Below are 441 nucleotides of genomic sequence, written 5' to 3'. Positions count from 1 at the left end.
TGGCATCTAAGCCTCTTGGATCCCTGCTGTATATAAAACTTTAAAAATGCCTTTTTATTTTCTGGTAGGTATTTAATCACTCTCGCTACCCTCAGTTTCAGTCTCTGTCAGTGTTAGCAACAGTTTCAGTAGTGTTTGCTCAGATTCCCCTTGGGAGCCTCTTCCCCTGGGGCCCCATGGTATGGGGGGAGGGGCCCTCTGAGTTGGGGGATGGGGTTGTGGCTCAGCCTCAGTTTTGCAACCGCAGCTGGTAAAAATCAGCTGTTGTTTCTCTGCTGTCCCTGCTTTTCCGCCGTCCCCGTTTCTCTGCCTCTGCCCTGATGACTGGGCCCTGCATCCGGCAGCGTGGAGCTCACAGCACTCCCAAACAAGGCTGTTCAGAGAAATCGTTGCACCTTCTCTCCTCCCTCTCCTCCTACAGGAAGCTCCGGCTGCAAGAGG

Source organism: Pteropus alecto, unplaced genomic scaffold (assembly GCF_000325575.1).
Source record: "Pteropus alecto unplaced genomic scaffold, ASM32557v1 scaffold155, whole genome shotgun sequence".
Lineage (NCBI taxonomy): Eukaryota > Metazoa > Chordata > Mammalia > Chiroptera > Pteropodidae > Pteropus > Pteropus alecto.
The sequence above is the reverse complement of the archived record's forward strand: the minus strand, read 5'-3'. Positions refer to the sequence as shown.